This window comes from Panthera tigris, chromosome B1 (assembly GCF_018350195.1).
Source record: "Panthera tigris isolate Pti1 chromosome B1, P.tigris_Pti1_mat1.1, whole genome shotgun sequence".
NCBI classification, from domain to species: domain Eukaryota; kingdom Metazoa; phylum Chordata; class Mammalia; order Carnivora; family Felidae; genus Panthera; species Panthera tigris.
The window spans coordinates 24943751-24970255 of NC_056663.1; the positions used below are offsets into that span (position 1 = coordinate 24943751).

A 26505-nucleotide genomic window follows, 5' to 3' on the forward strand; every position below is an offset into this window, starting at 1 on the left:
TTTTTCTTTATGGTAGTTTTATCGCTTCCTGTTTATAGTAATCACTATTCTAAAGTAAGCATTATTAATGTTGCAGAGCATTTCAACTAATGCATACTCCAAGGTTTTTTTACAATAATTAAAAATAGGCTGTTTCCAAATTTCCCATGGAATTATGCTGCCATAAACAACTTTGGATACAATTTGAAAACAATTGGCATTTAAGGTATTTATGGGGCACCTGGGGGGCTCTGTCAGTTGAGTGTCCGACTTTGCTCAGGTCATGGTCTCTCAGTTCGTGGTTTCAAGCCCTGCATCAGGCTCTGTGCTGACAGCTCACAGCCTGGAACCTGCTTCACATTCTGTGTCTCCCTCTCTCTCTGCCCCTCACCCACTCATGCTGTCTTTCTCTCTCTCTCTCTCTCTCTGAAAAATAAATAAACATTAAAAACTAAAAAAAAGGTATTTATTCCTTCTATTTACTTTTATTACTCTCATTTTATGAAACTGAAAGGTTTCAGATTAATATTCAAAAGAACTTTGGAAATGGTCAAGTTTAGAGATGGAGAAATGAGGGTCAACAGGGTAAGAAAGGATAATGAGGAGTAGAACACAAACGGATGGAAAGACGGTAGCTAAGAACTTGCGCCTTGGAGTCTGATGTATTTCTCAGTGTGAGAACATTGACAAGTTCAACCTCAGTGACCTTACCTACACAAGGAGCGTATTAATAGGTCCTAGTTCCTAGGATTGTTGTCAGGTTTAAATAGCAATTCCATACAGCCCTGAGAGTAGGGCCTGACAATTAATGAGCCCTCGATACATATCTGTTATGATTCCCAATGTTTTAGTAACAAAAAACAGTCAGGGAAAAAACAGTTCCAAGTGGAGACAGGACTGAATAATGGCTTCCTCATTTTAGGAGAAGTTGAAGTGTATGTAAGTACAGAAGGAAAGAAACAGATGAAGAGGGACTCTGAGAGATGAGTTATCCTTAAAGTATTTTTTTAGTTTGGCAGAATCGTGTCCAGAAAAACATTTTCCCCAGTATTCTCTTCCCCTTTCATTTTCTTATCCCCATCCCATCCCATTAAGTGATACTTCAGTATTTCTTGCCTCGAGGGATGTGTGAGGAGAAAGCAGGGAAAGGAAGCTTCTTCTGGCTTTTGCAAGAAGCCCCTAACTCTTGTTTTATTTTATTTTATTTTATTTTATTTTATTTTATTTTATATTTTATATTTTATATGTTATTTGGTCCCTTTGGGTGCTAGTCAGGCCTTAATGAATTCAGAGCATAGGTAAAATATTTTGGAGAAAAATATCATAGGCTAAAACTAGGTGTCTGCCCTGAGACAAGAAGAGCTTTTCTTGGGGTGGGGAAGGGAGCCTTGTAACTAGCCAACTGGGTGACTGGACCAGTCACCTAGACTAATTGAAGTTCCATAAATGGATGTATTTCTAAAGTACCAGAAATATACAGTGTTTTTTCCATATATGATGTGTCTTTCTAAAAATAAGCAGGCAAAATGTTTTGTTTTACTTAGAGATAGGAGAGCTGAGAATGGTTCTTGTGCTCACTATATATATGGCACCATATTTATTTAGAAGAAAGGATAAAACTTCATCCACATATTAACTGACTTTTTCCCAGGGATTTTAGCAAGAAAGAAGTAGTAATTCACATTAAATTCCAACTATTATTATTATTACCACCACCACCACTAATAATAATAATAATAATAATAATAATAATAATAACAACAATACTAGATATTGAGTTTCTACGGTCAAGTTTTACTTCACACGCCACGAAATGAACACTCCAAACTTGTAAAAGATTGTGTTAGTCTTCTTGGCCTGCTATAACAACATCGACTGGAAGGCTTAAACAACAGACTTTATTTCTCATAGTTCTAGAGGCTGGGAAGTCCAAGATCAAGGTGTTGGATGATTTGGTTCAGGTTAGAACTCTCTTCCTGGTAACAGATGATCACCTATGTGTCTGTGTTTTCTCAAGGCAGAGAGAGAGCTCATCTCATAAGGGCACCAATGCCATTATTACGTCCATAAAGAGTTCCATCTTTGTGGCCTCATATAAATCTAATCCTCTCCAAAAGGCCCCATCTCCAAATACCATCACATCAGGGGTCAGGGCTCCAACATATGAATTTGAAGTTTGGGGAGGGTGGGGACACAATTGAGTCCATAGCAAGTGCCAAAGTATGTACGTATCAAGTTTTTTTTTTGTTTTTTTTTTTTTTAAAGCAAACTACATTTGGTGACTCCAGTTTAATTTCTGCAATAGGTTGGATCTGAAGCTAGATTTTGTTTGTATTCAAAAATCTTGATAGAACACACTCTTCCTTTCCTTATTAAAATATGAGTACTAATGCAAAATTAGAACAATATGTCATCTGATTTACTATATTTTGGGTCAAGTGGTGAAAGAACTATTCAGACAACCTGCCAGGTTCTGTTAGGTTACACCCTGAGCTTCACGGTTTAAGACAAATGCAAGCTGAAATATTGACTCATAGGCATGTGGTCTGGCTGAAGCGTGTGCTACATGTTTCTGGAAACACACACACACACACACACACACACACACACACACACAGCCAAGAAACACAGAAATGTCTTCAGAGAATGAAAGCAAAAACCTGAAATGGAGTATCTTGTCCTACCAATTTCCACCATTTCTTAGAAAAGCAATTAGGTATTTCCTCTGTGGTTTGCATTTCAAGGAATTTTTTTTAAAACTCAGCAGTAAGCAAGTTTCTTTCTGTATCATCGCATAATTCCATTTTTCTTAAGGCACAGACGTATTAGCCTTATGACTAAGGCAGCAGGTTGGTAGGTAAGCACAGAGGACTTAGGGAAAGCATATAAACATGACATGGGAAAAGAAAAATAATACATCAGTCAAGTCCAAATAAAGTTGCAAAACAGGCCTCATATTTTGACTTTTGCCTTCATTCCCTCAGATGCCAGCATGTTTCCTTCCAGTTTATATAAGTCCCCAAAGTGTCTTTACAGAACAAATGTTCAGCCCCTCTGTGCACAGATGTGCCTCTTGTTCTAAGTTACCCTTGCCTCTCCCCCAACCCTCTTCCTTCACCGTCCACAACAATCAAAATTCCTGTTCTTTCCAATGTATGGATGGGAGAAAATGATCTAATTAAACTAATGCTCAAATCTGATTTCCTAATAACCTTCCATCCCTTCTTTTCCTGGCTCTTAACTGGGTGGTTTTAGGAATAGAACTGTAATACATGGCCTTGCACTCACAGTAGGAGAGTCTGATGGGATTCAACTTAGTATGCAGAAAAGTAACATATATTTACAATACAGGAAAAAGCAGGACTCTGGCAGTGACATTCCCATTGACCTACAGGATTTAGTTGTTTCATCATTCCGGCAGGATAGAGGTTCCCTTTATTCTTATCTATTTGCTTTCTTTTGCCCTGAAATTCTTCTCTCCATTGCAGGGAATGACCTTCCTAAATGTGAGTATTCATCTGTAGTTTTTGGTATTCCTATAACAATTTTCTCTTTCAATATCCCCAAACAAAAGGCATGTCTGAATGAAGGCATAAAGTGTGAAGAGAAAACAGAAAAAAGAATAACTAAATACACTTTTGGATCATCTGGCAAGGTATTTACAGAGAAGCAGATATTAGAGTTAGGCCTTCGGAAAACAAAAATCTGGAGTGAAATTTTAAAACATTGTTTACTTAAAATGGAAAATAAAACAATACCAAAAGTGGGGCACCTGGGTGGCTCAGTTGGTTAAACATCTGACTCTTGATTTCAGCTCAACTCATGATCTCACGGTTCGTGAGTTTGAACCCCACATGGGGCTCTACGCTGGCAGTGGAGAGACTGCTTGGGATTGTCTCTCTTTTTCTCCCTGCCCCTCTCCTGCTCTCTCTCTCCCTCTCTAAATAAGTAAATAAAGCTTAAATAGATATTTGTTATTTGCTAAAACAAACAAACAAACAAAAACAAATGCCGTGTAGGGTGCCATGCAGGCCTACATATTTATACAAATATAAGATTAAAAAGGAATTGGTACAATTATCTTTAAAGGGTCACAATCATCTTCAAAATCCTTAATAGTGCTGAATCTCGCTGTAGGTGTTCAAAAACATTTGTTGTGTTTAACTGATCTTCTTTATTCTAATATTTGAAAAAAATAGATTCTTGCTAACACAACTACTTGGCCCATTCCAAGAAAAATATTTCTTCTAATTCACTTATTTTACTTGCTTACATATCTTGCGCCATCTGTGGTTTCTGTCTCCTTGGTGTTTAGCAATAATTGTCATTATTGTTGCCTTCCCAACTAGAAGAGAAGCAAATAATCATCTCTTCGTGGCTATTCAGATCTAAGCTAAAACAATTTATCTTATGTGCAAATTGTTGGGCATACATACTAGTAATTGAACAATCTCTCAAAAGCTTCAGTGCCATCAGACTGGCTTCCCTCGCACACAGTCCAAAGGAAACAGAGAGACCAGCCCTCAGGGGATTCGATCTCCAAGTTCTGTGAGTCTGTTGCTCAGAATGACTTTGCATGTGGAGTTGTTTTTGCCCTCAACTTTGAAGTCAAATGTCTGTGTTTTTGATAGTTCACACTTTCTACTCGAAACCCAAAATATTATTTTAACTCATTAAAAATCTTGCAGCTCAGCAAGGCCCCAAATAAAATAGCTACTGTGTTCCTATGATTCATTTGTCTACATAGGAACTTGGCAGCCATAATCAACACTCTGCTTTGGCTCACGAATACCTAATATAAGTAGAGGAAACTCTGCTATATTTTGTTCCACAATAGGATTATTTTAATAGTGAAATTCAACCATCCAGCATAAGGATAAAAGAAACCTATTATGACACATGTTTTATAAACTCTTTCAAACTGTGTTTCTAACATTTGAATATTGGCAAAGTTTTTGCTACGTTCTGCCCAACCTATTTTTTTCCGACTCAAAATGAGATAACGTAATTTCACAAAAACTTTAATTTCAAAGACTTTTTAAAATGTTCATTTTTCATGCTAAATGGAAACTTTGTCATTGACATTCATTTAAAAAAAAACACAATACTGTGTGTTGTTTTATCCGAGAAAATAATTAGGACCAGGATATAGAAGTGATATTATATAAACGTGAATATGTCCTATTGGTTATTGAACAGAATATTAAAAATTTTCAAGAGTTTAATAATTGTTTATGTCATTTCATTAAAGGACAGTTCTAATTGTGTTATTTTTAATGGTTAATATGCCACTTCTATCAAGGCTGATAATTGATAAGTAAAATAATGATTTCTATTGGATGCCCAAATAGGCATATGCATGGATTTGTTTACACTTAAAAACTGTCTGAATTCCATTTTCAAACATTTGACTAATATTTACTTGATATTTATTTCAAATATAAATTATTATCCTACTGATATGAAGAGTTTAAACTGGGTAATATTTAAAAATTCTAGGAGCAGAGTAACCTCTATTCCAGGAAATATTAGGTTGCTCAGTGGGAATCCATTGGAACTAAGGGTTATCTAAAGATATGTCTCCAGTTTATAAATAAATGATGCTATTTCTTCCTTCTCGGATGATAGTGGGGAATATTTTTTCAATTCTCTGGACCTTGATCAGATACTTCATTTATGAAAACATTATAAGAAAAAATAATACACATCCTTTTTGAAGGTATTTACCAAAATGGACCATAGTTTTAGCCACAAAAGAAGTCTCAATACATTAAAAAATTCAAGTTATCCATAGTATGTTTTCCAGCCATAATGGAATTAAATTAGAAATCAATAGCAAAGATAACAAGAAGACAACAAGCCATTGTTTCTTTTAGACATAGGATGCAAACATTCTGAATAAAATATTAGCAACTTTAATTCAATAATATATAAAACATAATACATCATATAAAATATACATCATATAAAAGATAATTATACATCATGACAAAGTGCCCTAGGAATGCAAGATTCTTTTAACATTGGAACATCAATGAAATGTGCCATTATTAACAGACTAAAAAAAGAAAAACTTTATACATACTAAAAAAGAAAAATCTTATTCAGAAAAAATTGGGGGGAAGGGATCCCAATATCTTTACTGATTAAAAAATACTCTCAGCATACTAGAAATAGAGCAGGTCAGGATTTTTCAACATCAACATCGTCAATATTCTGGGTCCAGTAATTATTTGTTGTGGGAAGCTGTCTTGTGCATTACAGTATGTTTTGCAGTCAAGAGCATCACTTCCCCTGTTGTGGTGACCAGAAATATTTTCAAACATCTCCAAATATCCCTGGGGAACAAAATAACTTCCAGTTAAGAACCACTGGAATAGAGGGAACTTCCTCACCCTGATAAAGGCATCTACAAAAATACTTTGCAGCTAATATCATAATTAATGATAAAAAAAACAAATGCTTTTTCCCTTAGGTTCAAGAAAAGGCAGGAATGTCCACTTCACCTATGTTATTCAGTATTGCAGTGCAGATTCTAGCCCATGGAATAAAGCAACAAAACAAAAAAGAAATTAAAAGCATTCAGATTGGAAAAGAACAAGCAAAAGTGTCTTCATTCACATACAACATGATGACTTATTTAGAAAATCTTAGGGATCTTCAAAAAAGCTACTAGGTCTAGTTAATGAGTTTTGCAAGTTTGCAGGATACTAGTCAATATATACAAATGAGTTGTGTTCTCTATAACAGTGATAAACAATTGGAAATGGAAATTTTTTAAGACATCATTTACAATAGCATCATATAGATAAATCTGGCAAAAATGTGCAAGACTATTACAGACAAAAGTACAAAACACTGACAAGAGAAATTAAAAATCTAAGGTTTGAGATACATTGTGTTCATGGAAAAGAAGACTCAATATTATTAAGAGGTTAATTCTTTCTCATTTGTTTTAAATACTAAATTGATCAAGATCCCAACAGGCTTGCTCTTTGCTTTTGTTTGTTTGTTTGTTTGTTTGTTTGTTTGTAGAAATGAACAAGATGCTTCTAAAATTCATGTGGAAATGCAATGGTCTAGCTAATCCAAAACGACTTTTAAAAAGAACAAGTAGCAATATTTACAATAATGGATTTAAAAACTTGCTGGAAAGTTACTATAATTAATGGTATGTGGTATTCTGAAAGATGGACAAATAGATCAATGGGACTTAATAGAGTCTAGATATTGAACCACACATATTTGGTCAATTAATTCTTGTTAAAGTGACAAAGACCTTCTGTGGAAAAGGATTGTCACAAATGGTGCTAGAATAATTGGATATCCATATTATAAAAAGGAAAAAAAAACTTTGATCATACTCTCGCCATGTAACTTTATTTTTTTAATTGTTTTTTAAAAGTTTTACTTATTTTGAGAGAGAGAGCTTGTGTGTGCACGTGTGGGAGGGGCAGAAAGGGAGGGAGAGAGATAGAGACAAATTAACTTTAAATGTAGCAAAGACCCTATATATAAAATCTAAAATCATAAAACTTCTAGCTTAAAGTATAGAAGAAAATATTTGCGATATCAAGAAAACTAATTTCCTTGCCGTGAGACCAGAAGCACAATCTATAAAAGAAACAACCTGATAACTTTTTAATTTATCAAAATTAGGAATTTCTTCTTCCCAAAAGTTACTATTAAAAATGAAAGACAATCTAGACTGGGAAAAAAAATATTTTCAGTTACTTGATAAAGGACTTGTATGCAGAATACACAGAGATCTCTCACAACTCAGTCATAAGGAAAGCAACAAATCAAAAATTTTTACTGGACAAAATATTTGAACAAACATTTCATTGAAGACATGCTGGTGATAAATAAGCATCAGTCACTAGGAAAATGCTAAGGAGATACAGCTATACATCTATCAGAGTGGCTAGAATTAATCATCCCATTGTCAGCATGCAATGTGGAACAACAGAAACTTCTGATGGAAATATAAAATGGAGCATCTACCTTAGAAAACAGTTTGTCAGTTCCTAAAATTTAAAAATACGCCTGTCAAATGAATCTACCACTCGCTCCTAGGAAATAAAAGCATATATGCATACAAAGACTTGTACGTGAATGTTTATAACAGTTTTGTTTGTAATAGTCAAATAATTTTGTCCCAATGATATTGTCCCAAATGTACATTGACAGATGAGTGGATAAACTGTGAATGCTATATCCTTATAATGTAATGCTACTCATCAATGAAGAGGAATGGACCATTGATACGTGCAACAACATGGATGGATCTCAAATAGTTATGCTAAGAATCCAGAAGAAAATACATACAGATGATTTCGTGTAGATAAATATCTAGAAAATTTAAACTAATCTGCAATGTCAGAAAGAGAATCTGTTGTTGCTTGGTGGTCGGAGGGGGGGGGCGGAGAAAGGAGCAAAAGGATTGGGTGATAGACAGGCACAAGGAAAGTTGGAGGTGATGAATATGATGTTTCATTATTTTGATGGTGGCGATCGTATTACAGGAATATGCATTTATCAAAACCAATGAAATTATAGACTTTAAATATGCAGTTCAAGACTCGCAAATTTATTTCTCCAGCTAGACCTCTCTTCCGAACTAGAATTCATATATCCAATTGGATCCTTGGCGTTTCTATTAGAAAAGTTTAATAAGCATCTCAGATGTAATACATCTAACATTAAAATTCTTCTCCATAGAGCCAAAGCATAAGAGACTGTTAAAAACTGAGGACAAACTGAGGGTTGATGGGGGGTGGGAGGGAGGGGAGGGTGGGGGATGGGTATTGAGGAGGGCACCTTTTGGGATGAGCACTGGGTGTTGTATGGAAACCAACTTGACAATAAATTTCATATATTGGGAAAAAAAATTCTTCTCCATATGATATAAAATTTACTCCACTGAGAGCCTTCTCTTACTCATATGATGGCAACTTTATCCTTGAATTGCTCAAGAGGTTTTTTCATCTCTTCTTTTCTTCTCATGCAGCAAGTTTAATTCCTTAGGAAACACTCTTGCCACTAAATACCAAAGAAAAATTTTACACCTGACCTTTCTCACCTTCATTTGAGCCACCTACCATGTCTCTCACCTGGATCACCCCCCGTAGTGACCTCCTAACTGGCCTCCCTGCTTTGGCCCTCTATCCCTTTCAGCCTATTCTTACAACACCAGCCAGAGTGACCATATTATAATGTAAAGCAGACCTTACCACTCCTCTGCTCAAAATCTGACAAGGACTCCACTTTTCAGTCCCTCAAAGCCAAAGTCCTTTGAAGATACTATTTAACCTGTTCCTCCTTACCTCCTTGAGTGCATCTTCTAGCTCTCTACCCCTTTCTCCTTCAACCATATTGATCACCTTGCTATTTTTGGAAATAGCCAGGCACATTCTTCCTTAGGACCTGTTTATTCCACCTGAAACTCTGTGATCCTGATACCTGTATAGTCATCTCCTTCATCTTCTAAAAATCTTTACTAGAAAGTCCCTTGGTGAGACCTACCCTGATATCTCTTATTTAATTCTGGAACGTGATCATCCCTCAACCCTCATTCCCCATATTCTTTTTTTTTTTTAATTTTTTTAATGTTTATTTTTGAGAGAGAGAGAGAGAGAACACACACACAAGAGCATGCATGAATGGGGGAGGGGCAGAGAGAGACAGGGACACAGAATCCGAAGCAGACTCTAGGCTCTGAGCTTTCAGCACAGAGACGTGGAGCTCGAACTCACAAGCCATGAGCTCATGACCTGAGCCAAAGTCAGATGCTTAACCAACTGAGCCCAGGCGCCCCCCACCCCCCGCCCCATATTCTTTATCATGCTTTACATTTTCTGTTCTCCCCAGTAATTATCCATATACTACATACTTTACTTATTTTTATTGTTGATTACCAGTCCCCTACCTCCCATTTAAACTCCTTGAGGGGAAAGTTCTTTCATTTCTTTTTCTTTATTATGTTTTTTTTTAAATTTAAAACCAACTTAGTTAACATATAGGGTACTAATGATTTCATGAATAGAATTTAATAATTCATCACTTTAGCCCATCCTCTACCAACACCCCTCCAGCAACCCTTAGTTTGTTCTCTGTATTTAAGAGGTTTGCCTCTCTCTCTGTTTTTATATTTTTGCTTCCATTTTCCTATGTTCATCTGTTTTGTTTCCTACATTCCACATGAGTGAAATCATATGATATGTTTTTCTTTGAACGACTTATTTCACTTAGCATAACACACTCTAGTTCCATCCACATTGTTGCAAATGACAAGATTTTATTCTTTCTGATCACTGAGTAATATTCCATGGTACATATATATACCACATTTTCTTTATCCATTCGTCAGTCGATGGACAGTTTTGCTCTTTCCATAATTTTGCTATTGTCGATAGCACTGCTGTAAACATTGGGGTGCATGTGCCCCTTTGAACCAGCACTCCTGTATCCTTTGGATAAATACCTAGTAGTGAAATTGCTGCATCGTAGGGTAGTTCTATTTTCAATTTTTTGAGGAGCCTCCATACTGTTTTCCAGAGTGGCTGCACCAGTTTGCATTCCCACCAGCTGTGCAAAAAGGTTCTCCTTTCTCCTCATCCTCACCGACATCTGTTGTTTCTTGAGTTGTTAATTTTAGCCATTCTGACAGGTGTGAAGTGGCATCTCATTGTGGTTTTGATTTATATTTCCCTCATGATGAGTGATGGTGAGCATCTTTTCATGTGTCTGACATCTGTATGTCTTTTTTTTTGGAAAAGTGTCTATTCATGTCTTTTGCCCATTTCTGCACTGGATTATTTGCTTTTTAGGTGTTGAGCTTGATAAGTTCTTTATAGATTTTTGGATACTAACCCTTTATCTGCTATGTCATTTGCAAATATCTTCTCCCATTCCATAGTGTGCCTTTTAGTTTTGCTGATTGTTTCCTTCACTGTGCAGGAGACTTTTATCTTGATGAGGTCCCAATAGTTTATTTTTGCTTTTGTTTCCCTTGCCTCTGGAGACACATCAAGTAAGAAGTTGCTGTGGCTGGGATCAAAGAAGTCATTGCCTATTTTCTGCTCTAGGATTTTGATAGTTTCCTGTCTTACATTTATGTCTTTCATCCATGTTGAGTTTATTTTTGTGTATGGTGTAACAAAGTGGCCCAAGTTCATTTTACTCCATGTGGCTGTCCAGTTTTCCCAGCACCACTTGCTGAAGAGACTGTCTTTATTCCATTGGATATTCTTTTCTGCTTTGTCAAAGATTAGTTGGCCATACATTTGTGGGTCTATTTCTGGGTTCTCTATTCTGTTCCATTGGTCTATGTGTCTGTTTTTGTGGTAGTACCATCCTGTCTTGGTGATTACAGCTTTGTAATACAGCTTGAAGTCTGGAATTGTAATGTCTCCAGCTTTGGTTTTCTTTTTCAACACTACTTTGGCTATTTGTGGGGGGGTTTCTGGTTCCATACAAATTTTAGAATTGTTTGTTCTATTTCATTTCTTTTTAATCTGGTTGTTTTTAATGATGCATCCCAAGTACATAACAGTACCATGAATATAATAAATACAAAGAAATATTAGTTGAATGTGTGGATAGATATTAAGTATATTTACTTGTATATACGGAGGCTCTCAAATGGTTCTACTTTAAAAGTTATTTATTTTGAAAGAGAGAGCATAAGCAGGGGAGGAGCAGAGAAAGGGAGAGAGAGAGAATCCCAAGCAAGCTCCATCCACACCGTCAGCCCAGAGCTTGATGCAGGGCTCAAACACGTGAGCCATGAAATCATGACCTGAGCCGAAACCAAGAGTCGGACACCCAGCTGACTGAGCCACCCAGGTTCCCCACAAACGGTTCTATTTTAAAGGAGAAAATATAAAAAGTATATTTAATAGAAATGGAAGGCATATTCCTTCAAGGACATAAGACTTTGTAACAACTTCATGACCCCCCCTCATTCTCACAGTGGTGGGAATGTGGCCTCTACTCTAGAGTATGGGGTACAGTGTAAGGTAGAGTGACTCTCCACGGACAGAGTTTTAAGTGGATCATAGATTTTATCCCAGAGAAGACACCTGGACACAGGCACTTTCACCTCTTTCCCAGGTGCACAGAGCAGGTAAGAGACAATGTGTGGCCTCATTTGAAAGAACTGTAAGAGAAGCTAGAAGAGAGTGTGAACTCCAGGCCCAAAGTGAAGAGGAACATTTTTTGAATTGGCTGAAGATATAGAGACATTTTTGGCCATGAAATGAGGATGTTATTATGATGCTTCGCAAGGATGCTGAAGCGTGCTGCATGGTGATGTTAGCTTATGTTTTCACATGGAACAAATTCCTTGTGTGACATAGAAACAACCTTAGCCTCTACTGGCTGGACACACCCAGACCTCTCTGAAACAAGTCATGGGTGGCTTGGGATCTTCATGCTTCTGACAGCATCCTGGCCCTACTGGACAGACAGGGAGAATTGTCAGTTTCTAAAACCATATACACTATTGCGTTTGTGCAAACTATAATTTTTTAATACTTGCTCAGATTATTGTGTAAGCTATTTGCAATTTATCAAGATACTTTTTTCTTTATAATTATTCTCGGGTTGTAATAATTTTCAATGAAGGGAAATAATGAACATAATCATCCAAGAGACAGGTACAATTAGTTTTGGAGAATTTATATGACAGATCCTTTGGTTAGTTTATCATCAAACTTAATTATGTTCCTTTAATAAATATTTATGGATTAATGCTAAATGTTTAGTGAAAGTGAGTTTGACACAAGTTTGACAAAATTGATTTAAAAAAAAAAAACGTAATGTACATGTGTATTATTAGATGCAAACCACAAAACTGTATTTTTTTTCCTAAGTGGGTGTATGTCTATCAAAATCAACTATTGGAAAAAGCACATGTAGAAAAATGCTTTAGGAGTGCCTGAGTGGCTCAGTCAGTTAAGCATCTGACTTTGGCTTAGGTCATGGTCTTACAGCTCATGAGTTTGAGCCCCGTGTCCTGCTCTGTGCTGACAGCTCAGGGCGTGGAGCCTGCTTTGGATTCTGTCTCCCTTTCTCTCTGCCCCTCCCCTGCTCACACTCTGTCTCTCTCTCTCTCTCAAAAATAAATAAACTTTAAAAAAAAATTTTAAATACTTTAAAACTTAATTAGAAATCTTGAATATATTGTTTTTACTGCTTTGACATACATGTGATAACTCTAATAAGCCGCAGGCAACGTTGTAAAATACAGATTTTAGAGGATTGATTTTCATAGACAAAATGCTCCTACATTTATCACACTAAGTGCATATGTGTGAATACTTCTGAAGTGCTTTAAAGACATTCATTCCCTCTATCTATGTATTAATTATGAGTTTGCCATTCTAATGATGCTATTCCTTCCTAAAAATGGAAAGAATCAAACTTTACTTGCACTCACAATGTGACAAATGATAAATGTGGGTGCTGAACTAATGATGCTTGCTACTCAAGTTACAAAGAGTAAAACATTCTTTGCACAGGACAGATCTGGCTTTGCACAGCTGAGGGGTTGTTGGACTACATGAGAGTCCTTGAGCAACCCCGTAAAAGAAGTTGAGGTGCAGAGTTCATGAAGACACCTGAGAACTAGCCAGTCATAGCCAGTGTGTATTATTTCGTCCTAGTACCTGGGAAGAAAGTTGATCTTCACAATCACTTCTATTCCTTATTCTTCCTTTTTATTTATTTATTTATTTATTTTGAGAAAGAGACACAGAGAGAGAACAGAGGAGGGGCAGAGAGTGAGGGAGAAACAGATTCCCAGTGTGGGGTTTGAACCCACAAACCTCGAGATCATGACCGGAGCCGAGATCAGGAATTGGACACTTAACTGACTGAGTCACCCAGGCACCCCTGCTATTCTCTTTTCTTAAAAAAAAATGTTGGGGTGCCCGAGTGGCTCAGTCAGTTAAACATCTGACATTGGCTCCGGTCATAATATCACAGTTTATGAGTTGGGGCCCCGCATCGGGCTCTATGCTGACAGCTCAGAGCCTGGAGCCTGCTTCGGATTCTGTGTCTCCCTCTCTCTCTGCCCTACTCCTCTCCCTCTTTCTCTCTCTCAAAAATAAATAAACATTAAAAATAAGTACATAATTCCTCCACCAGTAAAAATGTTCCAAATGCATACATTTAATTAGAGTTCAAAAGACTGATGAGTTGTTTGTTTGTTTGTTTGTTTAATTATCACAGAGGGCAAAGTAAGGATGAGAGAGGACAATAAAGGGTGAAAACAATTCTAGTTAAAAATGAATACTGCATCAGCCACAATGGCTTTACATGGACTATCATCTCTAATTCTGAAAAATCCTTAGATCCAGAGGCTATAAAACTGAGGCTCACATGACTTTCGTAACTTGCACAGGGTCATCATGATTGTTAGTTCTGGAGCCTGACTCCTATGCTCATACTCTATTTTCAGCTTTCTAACGGCCTCTATACCATATTTTATTAGTGATCTAGTTCAGAGTAATAAGGAAACGTGTAAGGAACTGATGTATTTAGATTTACATGCAGAAAGGAGAAAGGGACAAATACTTTGGACCACTTCTGTGTGCCTGACACTATGTTAAATATTTAGGAAATTATCTCATTATTTATCTTTATACTCATATTTGGTAAAGCCTTCATGAGAATATAAGTTTTGAGATTTGTTTGGAGTCAGGCAACTGAAGGATGAAAAATAAATAAGAGTGATTAAAGATTTGGGAAGTAATCCTTCTAATAATAGAATAAAGCATGAAGTCTTGTTTGTTTAGAGAAGAGAACGTTAAGGAGAAAATTACTGTTAAGAGTGTCTAGATCTCTAAAAAGGCATTTATAAATGTATGTGAATAGGGTTTTGTTGTTTCCTCAGGCCAATGAAAACAGGGCAAGACAAAATTGTATGAAGGGGGGATTATGTCACTCATGAGGAGAAGCTTGCTAAGAATTAGCGTAGTAATATTTATTGAGCGCCTACTGTCTACTAGAAAACCAGAAGCCCAGAGGCAGAGATAGAGATAGAGATAAACAAGTTATTTTAGGAAAGAACTTACATCAATTCCCATTCCATTCTGCTCCAGTGTTTTCCTGAGGGAAATAAATATAAATTTATAAATATATGTGTATATAAAGCGAATCCTGTGTTCCAATCTGTGAGTTATGTAGGGCTGTCTCTATTTTTAAAGGGGGATCTGAAACTCAGAAAGTTTCAGTCTTCCTAATTTCATACAGCAAGTAAGTGTGAGTCAAGACAGGCAGTGGAACTCTCCGAGGATGGAAAAGACACAGAATCTGGAGTCAGAAAATCTGAGTTGTGGTGTGCACTTGGTCACTTTTCATCATGTGATTCTGAGAAAAATAATTCCACAAATTTCCAATGCTTTATATTTAAAATAAAAATAAGAGCACACACTGGGGCGCCTGGGTGGCTCAACTGGTTAAGCTTCCAACTTCGGCTCAGGTCATGATCTCGGGATTTGTGAGTTCGAGCCCCATGTCAGGCTCTGTGCTGACAGTGTGGAGCCCACTTCAGATTCTATGTCTCCCTCTCTCTCTCTCTGTCCTTCCCCCGCTAATACTGTGTGTGTGTGTGTGTGTGTGTGTGTGTGTGTGTGTGTGTCTGTCGCTCAAAAATAAATAAACTTAAAAAAAATAAGAGCACACAAAAAGATTATTGGGAAGAGTAAATGGGCATAATTTCGGTGGAAGTATTTTCAATATGAATATAGTAAGTCTTCAAAGGATTTATGAAATTATGGACTTCCTTCTTGCCATGTAGTTGAAGGTTACATTAAAGGAATCTAAATGCTCATTTTTTAAATCACTAATGTTTTTCTATAAACTCCTAACACTTTTCTGCCCACATGTTTTTACTTGAATGCTTCTCATCTTTAAATTCATATGCAGTCTTTTTGTCTTGCTATTTCATATTTCTCTAATAGTCCATGATTTGCATTACTTCTGAGAGATTTTAGTTATCTATCCAGTAAGAAAAGAAATCGTAGCTATCTCATCATGCTTCTTCAGGTTATCAGCTACCCACTATCTCTGGGGATACTAAAAAGATGGCCGTTGTGATATCTAGTTATCTGTCAGTCTTTATAAAAGTTAGAGCCAACTGAAACAGAAGCCAGCAATGAAAACTACTTACAATGTCAGAGACGTACAGGGTGACTCTTAAGGCTAAAAAGTTTAATGTTTCTTGTACCTTTCTGTATGTTATTCATTTATCATATTGAAATTGGATTTGTTCGCATAATTCCCATTATGGGAAATCTCTAGAAATTTGTAAGCTGCACGTAGACCCAATAATCAGATTGATGTAATCACTAGTCACAGAAAAAAAAAAAAAATGCTTAGGTCATAAATAACAAGAGAAGCCACTTATTGTAAATAAAGTAGAAGGGAGACATTACAGAGCAATTTCAACCAAGCAAGATAATTAAACTCAGAGATACTGTTTCCTGTTTCTCTGGTATAAACAACAAAGCGGCTCCACTGGCCTCTGCACAACCTGGATGTCCTAAGGCCACATCCCTCTCCTTTCCTTCCACTTTCCCTAAAGAGAATTCTGGGTCATGAAGGAATGAGAATTGGTATAACTTCTTTCCTGAAAGGACTTGAGCTTCCTCTGCGTTGATATGTGTGTCATCTTATTATAAGACGAGCTAACATCTATTATTAATTGATGCACTAATTAAAGCCATATTTGCAGTTTCCATTAGCTTATTCCCTAAATTCTCCAGAGTTGGCTGTCTGGTTTTAATCAAAACCAAATGGTCGTCCAAGTTCCCAGCCTGAAGCGGCTAGGAGGAAGTCATTCAGTGGAGGCACAAGAAAGCAGAAAAGATAAACAGATGATAGTTCACAAAATTTGTGTCGGACAAAGGGTGCAGATACCGTGAGCTGCTCTGGAGATGTGATTCAGGGACTCTGTCGTGCTGGATGCAAGAACTTGCAAGTACTTAATGTCAGCAAGACTCTAATGGGATCAAGATGGAGTCTGTCTCCTGCTCTCCCAGCCCTGCGCTCGTGTAACTGGAGGCTTCTGACTGGAGCTAAAGCTGCATGTGCCATGACAGAAACTGCTTTAATTCTGTGAAGGATTCCTGGGATTGGAGAGGTTTGAAGGCAACGTTCTATCCCCTGGCTTCTCGGGATTATCCTCACAGATCTTGTCAGGTACAGTATGCAGGGCTGTAGCATTTTAACTTGTAAGTAGGGTTAAAAAAAAAAAAAAGAAAAAGTTTTGCGTTTGGGGGATTACCGTTTTTAAAACACCTAAATTCATCTTGCTCTCCCAAGAGATCTTTTGAGAGGAGAACGGCAAAGGTATTCGGATTAAGTTGTGCACATGCATTTAATATAGTGGAAATGCTGTAGAGGAAGGAAAAAACTGTTTTCTTTCCTTTTTTTTTTTTATTCATCAGCAGTGTGGGATAGAGAAAACTCTACGACTTTATGACTCTCCAGCTAATCACCTCAAGAGCTTTGACAAACTCACTTCAGTTCTGTGTAAAATCAGAACTCCTAAAACGCCCAGGCGGGCTGTGCTCGGCCCCCCTCCCTCTGCTTCGTGCACTCTTTCTCACATGCACTGCTCAGAGGCAGGAAATGCTTCCCAGGCAATCTGGGCCTGCTTGTGGAGGCCCCTTTCGCAAAACATCAGTCTGAATTTAGTGGACAGAAGTCACTAGGAACGCCTTGACAGACTCCTGCTTTAACTGAGGCTCCCTCCAGCTGCAGAGGGTGTTTTTGTTAGAATCACACACTGCGTAAAACTGCTTAGAATAGAGCCATGATCTCAACCACGAAAATGTGAACTTATATTTTGGAGGAACTAACGGGGACGGACTTCTTGCCTAGCCTGAGCGTTGAACAATGTCATGCCTGGGCGTTTCAGCTCCTCGTTGTCTAGGTAAGACGCTGTGGACTCTCTGTCTTTGTATGTCGAGGCAATCTCTGAAGAGGCAGAAAGTTTGACAGAAAGGCTAGCATCTTGCACTGAGCGGTGATTTCCTAAGTTGTGGAGCTCAGCTGTGAAGTTAGAAGTGGAAAATGTTTAGTGAGGAGGAACTGTGAGTCAAATTGTTTTAGCACAATGTCAATTCTAAAACAGGCTCCACAGAGATTTTACTCTTTTCCTCCATGAGCGAAGAGGTTATTTCAATCCCTTTTTCTCTTAACTTTTTGAGGAATAAGACCAGGTTTCCTGTTGGATGGCATAATGCAAAACAAATACATATTCTCACACTTAAGTGTGAGGTGTAAATGATTTCTTTTTATCTTCCCTTCTTTTGCCAACAGGGAGAGTAGATAGCACCAGAGTGACTTTTCTTGATGATGTATCTCCAGAGAATATTCTGTGGTTTCAACCACAGCTCAAGCTGCTAGTGTACAACTTAAATGTTTCATTAAGAAACAGGTAAACACACGAAACTTCAAAAATTATTTCTACCCTAAATAGTATTTAATCTGCCTTTCGAACACTTTAAATATTAGAGTTGGACTTAGTTTATAAGGACTTTCCTAGATGCACTGCCTAGGTCATATTTGTGTGAATATTTGTGAATAATTAAAATAAATCTGAATGACAATGACATTCGTTATTATCATTTTAAGGCAGCTGGAAATCACTACAGTCATATGAAAAACCAAGCATGTATTCATGTATTCATAATTCATATAATCATAAAATTAGATTTCTGTGGGGCTGTAGTCTCTTTAAGGTAGCTTAAATGTTTAAGCCTGTACTATAGGAAGTAAGAAATCTAGCAATGACTGAAATAAAATGGACTTGCAATGCATAGCATCCTGTTACATTTATATTTCTGAAGATTGAAAAATGAAAATAATTATTTTAAAGAAACAATGTGGGATGGCATGTGAAGGGAATAAATATTCAGGCCTATCTCCAAATCAATTAAATGACCACCAAACGTAACAAATGAAAGATGAGAGCCATTTGACAGTTGGATCATAAGAAATCAAGGGTTTTAATTCTAAACTTTCACACAGTACAAGGTGACCATTTGCTGCATTAGCTAACTTACTGAATTCTATGCTAGAATGAATTATCTTGGTGAATTTTAACTATTCATTAACAAAATAAGATGTGTTATTACCTTTAAGTATTAAAAAAATCTATTGTTAAGCATGTTAAAAATAAAATGCTGACTTACCTAAATTATGATTTCATGATCGTAATTGAAAAGAATTCATAATTCTTAATAATTCACAATTTGAATTCCTAATCCAAAAGAATTTCAAGGAAGGAAAGATCTCATAAGAGATCACTTCTTGAAGCACTGTCCTGAGGTTTCCACAAGACAGCTGAGGAATGACACTCAAACATGACCTGTCCAAGGTCATACTGCGAGCTAGGGGAAGAGATAACAGAGGAACCCTGCTTCGTAATTCAGATATCTTTACACTACGTCACCTTCTCAAGTAATAATAATTATGCACAGTGAAGTATGAAATATGTCCAGTAGAAGGCTACTTTCAGACAGAATCTTATAGCACCTCTTTAAAAAATAAAAAAGTCCTAAAACTGCCACCCGGGAGGGGGAAAAAAATCATGGCTTAAAAAAAAAGAATCAAATTCACTAAGTAATGAACTTTTCTCAAATGCAAATGTTTTTATGCCTTTAACCCTTCAATGGAGTAACTTGTTGGTGACAATTTTGTTATATTTCCTATTTATGCTAAGAAAATCCATATGCTAATAATTATACTAATATTAAACTGATGTTTCTTAAAAGCATAGGGCTAGGAAGGAGTTGTCCGATTCATGTCCTCGTATTCAAATGGCATCATAACAAATCTATCCCAACCAGCAATGATCAGGGCTTTTATTCCCCACATCAGAACCGGTCTAAGGACCTCATGTACCCAGACATTCTTTCTTTTATCTAACCTAAATCTCTATTGCTGTAGCCTATTTCCAGTTTTATGGGTTTTTCCTCTGTGGAAACATGGAAAACGTAAATGGACATATGAAAACATAAGTGTACGTTTGTGGGCCAAATAAAGCCCACTTGCTTTCATCTTGCCTTGTATGGCTTATTTTCAATCCTTTAATTGGTTCATACATCTCCTCTGAGCCTGCTACAAGGTCCTTTAGTTGTAGAATGTAGAATTTCTTACAGTATATAAATAAGTGTCTGAGCAGGGCAGTGTGAAATGAGAGAGTTGGCTACTGAAGCTGTATCCTACTTCATATGTGACAGTATATGGTGCCATGCAAGCTGAACGCTGCACTCTCCAAGGCAAGAAACTCTCTTATAAAACTAATATATGTCATTTCTACTACATGCCATTTCTTGGAGGGAATGTGTGTCCTGATCCTTTCTTTTCCATTTTTATGAACCAGATCGAATTTCCTGATGATATTACACTTAAAAGATACGCTATTCAACACTTTGGTGTCACCATACTGCACATCCTTGGAATGAGGAATAAATTCAGTAAAGCAGTAGCTTATACAACTGACTGCATGATTAGCAGGGAGCCTAGCAAAAAAAGAATGCATCAGTTTATATTTTTCTTAAGGATATTATAATTTAAAAGGACGATTTTCCTGACCCCATTTAAACCTGCCCACAGCATCCACCTCACTACAAAGACCTTAGGTAAGCTTTAATCTCACTCATAGAGGATTGGGTCTTACTGGCTTTAAACAAGTTTAAATTGGGGACGTTTTAAATTAATCTTTTATTTTTCTCTTACGTGTCTCTTCTTGGAAAATGAATGGTGTATGATCTTACAATGAGAATCTCTCTGTAGAAATCATTACAGTACAACAGGTTTCCGAAGAGATGACCTAGTCCTGGATCGGAGAATTTTATTATCAAAATAGAGAAATGTCAATAATTGTACATGAGAATTTAAAAAGGATGAGGAAAAAGTAAAAACCTCTGGATTTGAAGGAGTTGGCATGACTGTTGTACCTTCCTCCCCCATGTGAACAGTAAGCCCCATATGCCTACAACTTTAACCAAACAAGTTTACAAAGAAGTCCAACTCCAGACTGACTTTGGTGTGGTTATAGGAATGCAACTTTTATTTCCATGGTTCCCTTTTGGCATTAAATTGGTAGTCAGTTCATAGAGTTTTGAGAAATAGATGGACTTAGTTTTTAGTTAAATTAAACGGAATAAAGGTAAAGTGTGGACCTTGAGACCACTTTTAAAAAGAGATTGTTGATTTTGATTCAGTAGATTATAGAGTATATAAGTCAACTTGAATAAAGAAGGACTCCTATGCAAAAAAAAGGGGGGGGGGAGAGACAATTTAAACAGCATGTATATGATTGTTCTCATTAATTAAGATAGATGGGCAGAAAAAATTGTTGTATTAGTTATATGTGTAAAAAATGTTTTGTGTATGAATGAATTAACAAAGTATTTTAGCAATACAATTGAAGTAATTCAAAGGGAAAATAAGTTCTGTAATGGAAATGAGAGAGAAAGGAAGTAGGAAGATCAAAGCAAGTTTAGAAATTCAATTAATGTTTCTTTTTATTCTCAGCAATTAACAAAATACTTAACATATGGTGTCCGTACCTATTTGTCAATAAATATTTGTGGAATAAATAGGAACAAGGAAAGAAAGGAAAGAAACACCAGTGATAAAGAATGGGAATTGTGGGACTTTTTTTTTTTTTTAATTTTCCAGACATCCTGTGATGATAGAATAATTTTTACAGGGGAGGAAAAATAAGAGGTTGTCAAGAATCATCAGAGCCTGAGGCCAAAGGTTAACAACATTCTCATAAGATGACATAACAAATTCGTTAGAAACCAGAAGGAAGCATGAGCATCCAGAAGTAGTTTAAAATGAAAAGTTACATGAAGCCAGTGACAGAGCACTAGTGCATTTTCCACTATTTAAATGGGGTGGAGAACTGAAAAGCTCATGGGCAGAGTCAGAAAACTGGCTCTAATTTGCATCTTTGCCACTTGATGTTCTGTGATTTGTAGCACATCCCATAACTACTTAGAGTTTCTGCTGTTTATTAGTAAAATGTGGCAGAGAATGAAAACACTTATATCACTGGGTCATGTTGAGCATCACATGAGATTTTATATGGGCAAATTGTTTTGCACACAGTGCAAATCTTTGTTTAAAAGGTTTAAGTAAATCTTTGTTTAAAAAAGCATAGGTCAACTAGTCAAGAAAGAAAGACTCATGGTGTTTCACGTTTTGGCCAAGTTGCTCATCTATATTGAAATAGCATGGGAATGCAAGGGATAGTTCCAGCTCCTACTCAGCCATGGATTCTGCAGCTAAGATCAATCAAAAATTAAGGAGTCGTCATCGTCATCATCATCATTAGTATCATCATTACGTCCCGTAACATCTAGTGAGTTCTTGCGGTATGCAATGGGTTAAGTGTTCTACATATATCATTAGCTTAGTATTATTATTTTAGCTTAATTTTATTATTTAACCCTCAACAATTTTTCTTTATTCCCATTACACAAGTGAGAAAACTGAAGAACACATTTAGGTAACTCAATCACCAAGAAAAAGAAATCGTTCTTTAACCATATTGCCTTCACAAAAAAATGGAGATAATAACTTCTGCCCACCGATAGGCATTTGACATTGAGCTAGTGACTGAGGCCTGCCAAAATTCCTCCCTATAAAATTAGGGCAATGATAGCAACTACTTCCTAGAGTGTTTGTGCGTATTATTGCCAAGGGACATAGTGTAAGGACAGTACCTGACCCATAGTAAATGCTTAGGAAATGGGAGTCTTTTTTTTACTGTTACTATTATAGTGACCATCAGAAGTTTTCGATGCACCTGCTAGTCTGTATCCAAAAGACATTTGATAATAAAAACAAGTTCAACTGTACATAGTTAGATGACAAAATAAAATGAGAATTGTACATATTAAATACAGACGGGAAAGTTGACGTCAGAGGCAGCAACCCCTGCCAGGATATGACGTAACAGAAGTAGCTAAATTCCCAATGATTTCATGTTCCTGATTTCCATGGAAATCGTACTTATTTGAATGAATGCCATCTCAGTCTCCTGTTGTCACCTAGCAATCTAAGCACCTGTGTCGATGTAGCCATATCTCTTATTTACAGTGAGCGATTACTGTGTCTACCGTTAGAGGGTTCTTAGAAATGATAGCAAAGCTAAAAATAGAAAGTGGCCACTTAAAGCAAAGACACATCTCACCATGCTGATGATAAAGCATTATAATCCATGTCCCTTGTTGAACAGAAATGCTGTTTTGCCATTCAAAAAAAAAAAAATAGCAGCCAAGCTCTTGATATCAAATTTAACTCTAAGCTATTTCCTATTGCATGAAAAATCGCAGCAGAAACAAGTTCAGAGCAAAGGCTCTCTTTTTTGGTTATAAGGGATTCTGTAGAAAAAAAAAATATCAAGGCAAAAACAAATGATTAATTATTCATTAATATATTTGCAGAGACATCTAAGATACGGTATAGTTCTAAATGCTCAAAGGATTCTGCATATGATGGAACACTATCAATGAGAAAACTGTGTACTTTTGAAACATAGGCAAATCTAAAGAGAATACATGTATCTAGAAAATACTGCATCCATGATGCAATATTATTCCCCATGATGTATTATTTTTTAAATTTTATTTAAATCTAAATTAGTTGCCATATAATGTAATAATGGTTTCAGATGCAGAATTTAGTGATTCATCACTTACAAATAACACCCAGTGCTCATCCCAAGAAATGCCCTTCTTAATGCCCATCACCCATTTAGCCCATCCCCCCCCCCCACCCAACACCCCTCCAGCAACCCTCAGTTCTCTGTAGTTAAGAGTCTCTTACGGTTTGCCTCCCTCTCTGTTTTTATCTTCCTAATTCTGGGATCATTTGGAAACCAGTTATCCTCAAAAAGGTCTTAGTGATATCAGGAACATATTATGAAGTATTCCACGATTTCCTCAAATTGCCTGTGGGTTACTTAAGAAAACATTAAGAGAATCAGCAGACCTGGCTGACCTGAGCTCTAAAGTGGTAGTAAGTCACACTCTGCCAGTATCTGGGCCCCTCCCTGCAGAAGGATGGAAGGAAGGAAGGAAGGAAGGAAGGAAGGAAGGAAGGAAGGAAGGAAGGAAGGAAGGAAGGAAGGAAGGAAGAAAGAGAAAGAAGGAGGAAGGGGAGGAAGGAAGGAAGGAAGGAAAGGAAGGAAAGAAATGACTGAAGCTGCATTACATAGCAGGAACCTGAAGGTAAAAATAGGGCACCACAGGAATAATAATTTATAATTTTAGAAATCTGCTTTTTTTTTTTTTTTTAAATGATGGACTGACTTCTAGTGAATTGACAGAGTTAATTTTCACATTTACTTAACTCCTGGAATCTTTGGCCCCCGAAAGCTAAGAATAAGAAAAAATTTTCCAAGCTCAGGAAAACTGAGATACACATGAAAAATAGGTCAATATTAAAAGAATATTTTTAAATTGGGTACGTGCTTCTTCAGTTTTCTTCTAAAGCCCAAAACTGATGGAAGCTTAGATGTATCTTTCGGAAAAAGTAATGTACTACTTATTCCGCTGGCGTGGTTCATTATAGGTGGTTTATTTTATAATATACTATTTTTTATGATATCTAGACAGCCTAAATGCATGGTAGCTATCTCATATATAATATTTTAAGCTTCATGAAGCAATTTACCAATAAAGAGTTTCAATACGAGTTTGTTTTCCACAAACAGCTAAGAGGCATAATGAGTAAATTCCAACATCTGACAAAATATGTGGAAGTAGATGGATAATGATTTTGTGAAGAATTGGGACACAGATTGCTACTCAAGAAAGAAAATCTGCATCCAATCATACGGACATAAATTCACACATCATATTATTAAAGATCTCTCTCTCCCACAGTCTATTACTAGCCCTGTCAGATTTGGATCAGACAGAATGAATATTTTAAAGGAAAAGCGTTAATTATCTTTTACTAAAATCTGGCTACCCCAACCCCTGACTAGAGTCATAGAAATGCTTTTTTAAAACGTGGTATCTTTTTTGGCTTTTTGTTCATGCATTTACATGAAGGAATTAAGAAGAGTCATATCTGCCTACGCTTTCTTACTGCTCCTAAGCATCTTGAATATGAGACATCAGTTTGGCAATGAAAAGCATTCCTCTTCATGTTATCATTGAGTTGGAGAGCAGTAGGAAGATGCCCAAATGTGCACCACTTGGTTTGCTAGATAATTTGTTCCTTGATAGCCTCATCAAGAAAATGAATTTCCTTTTGGCCTCTGCAAATTCTCACTGTAATCAATATTTACTTTGAAATTAATGAGCCTACAAGTGAAAAACTCTATTAAGTTGTGATCATGTCTGTGTTGTTGCTTCTGTTCTAATTGTCTAATTCAGTTTGTAAATGGTTTGGGGGCATTTACTAGTTGCAAATGTGACTCCCTGAAAGTAGGCTCAGAGACATGAAGATTTGAAATCGTGATAGGATCTTCAGATTCCCAGTCACTCCATTTCACAGACTTGACCCTTATATTAGCAACAAAGTAGGTCAATGTAGCAATGTTCTTTTCTTGGTTCAGATGCATTCTTTATCTTTAAAGAGTACATTTTAGAGAGTTGAAACTACTTTTAATTAAAAGGGTATTCCCCTCATTTCTTCTCTTCTTTCCCACAATGGCTGAGAATATGCTATATAGTAGATATTACTCTTATATATGCTTTAAAAAAAGTTCTAGAAGGACAACATGACCTACAATTTAACATGGGGTAAGTAATTAATATGAAAGACCCTAAGGGAAACCAGAAGCAACTGTGGACATCTAAAGAAAAAGTAGAAAAATAAAGAGAAAGTGGCAGTTGTATTATGTCTTTAGTTTCTAGTAAATACATAGAATCTGTGTGAAGGGATTTAAAAATGACCCAGAAGTCAATCATGTGTGCATGCATGTGTGTGTGTGTGTGTGTGTGTGTGTGTATACATACATTTTAAAATTTAAAAATTTTTGTTTATATATGTGCATATATGTATGCCTATATACGTCATTTGTTTCTGAAAGGATAAAATGAGATACCCACATTTAAGGGGTTGAATCAGGAAAGTTGTCATTTTCCAAGTACTATGAATGAGATGTCCAGGAGAAGTTGCCAAATAGTGTAATGAAGAATTCCTCTTTTCATATGCAGTTATTCAGTTCAGGTTATGTGCAGCTTATTTTCTATACCTTATTTTTTTTATTTTTTAATTTTAAAGATTTGTTAAATGTTTTTTATTTATTTTGAGAGAGGGTGCATGCATGCACAAGTGGGGCAGAGGGAGAGAGAGAGAGAGAGAGAGAGAGAGAGAGAGAGAGAGAGAGAATGAGAATATCCCAAGCAGGCTCCATGCTGTCGGCACAGAGCTGGATGTGGGGCTAGAACTCGTGAACCGTGAGATCATGACCTGACCCAAGATAAAGAGTTGAACACTTAACCAACTGAGCCACCCAGGCGCTTCTTGTTTTCT

At 36.6% G+C, this 26505-nt stretch overlaps 1 protein-coding gene across 28 annotated transcripts in view; it reads left to right on the top strand.

Annotated features, from left to right (window-relative positions):
• DLC1 (DLC1 Rho GTPase activating protein) overlaps positions 1-26505 on the top strand; it is a 560457-nt gene that overhangs the window by 114783 nt on the left and 419169 nt on the right. The window contains exon 1 of one of the 28 annotated variants that reach the window (XM_042983083.1): positions 17167-17187. The exons of 26 other annotated variants lie outside the window; for them this stretch is intronic. The gene's annotated coding sequence lies outside the window, so the exon portion shown is untranslated. Of the gene's footprint in view, positions 1-17166; positions 17188-20618; positions 20640-26505 lie in introns of those variants that run through there. One more of the 28 variants, XM_042983082.1, reaches the window with a different exon arrangement.